The sequence below is a fragment of the Octopus bimaculoides genome, chromosome 26, assembly GCF_001194135.2.
Source record: "Octopus bimaculoides isolate UCB-OBI-ISO-001 chromosome 26, ASM119413v2, whole genome shotgun sequence".
Lineage (NCBI taxonomy): Eukaryota > Metazoa > Mollusca > Cephalopoda > Octopoda > Octopodidae > Octopus > Octopus bimaculoides.
In genome coordinates, this window is record NC_069006.1 from 5,594,789 (window position 1) to 5,595,108 (window position 320).

The following is a 320-nucleotide window of genomic DNA, read 5'->3' on the forward strand; positions in this document are numbered from 1 at the left end:
TCGTGATGGCACCTGTACCAGTGCAGCACTAAGTGCACCGTCCAAGTGTGATCGATGCCAGAGCACCAGCTGTCTGGCTTCCGTGCCAGGAGCATGTAAATAGCACCATTTGAGCGTGATCGTTACCAACGTTGCCTTCCTGGCACTTGTGCCAGTGGCACATGAAAAGACATCTGAGCAAGATTGTTGCCAGTACCGCTGGACTGGCTCCTGTGCAGGTGGCACGTAAAATATACCATTTTGAGCGTGGTCATTGCCAGTACCTCCTGCCTGGCCTTCGTGCCGGTGGCAAGTAAAAGCACCCACTACACTCTCGGAGT

The 320-nt window shown here is 53.8% G+C and overlaps 1 protein-coding gene across 1 annotated transcript in view; it reads right to left on the reverse strand.

The window, feature by feature from the left end:
• The window catches only part of LOC106872992 (E3 ubiquitin-protein ligase MIB2), a 225,841-nt gene that overhangs the window by 111,512 nt on the left and 114,009 nt on the right, over positions 1-320 (reverse strand). The gene's annotated exons all lie outside the window — the stretch shown is intronic.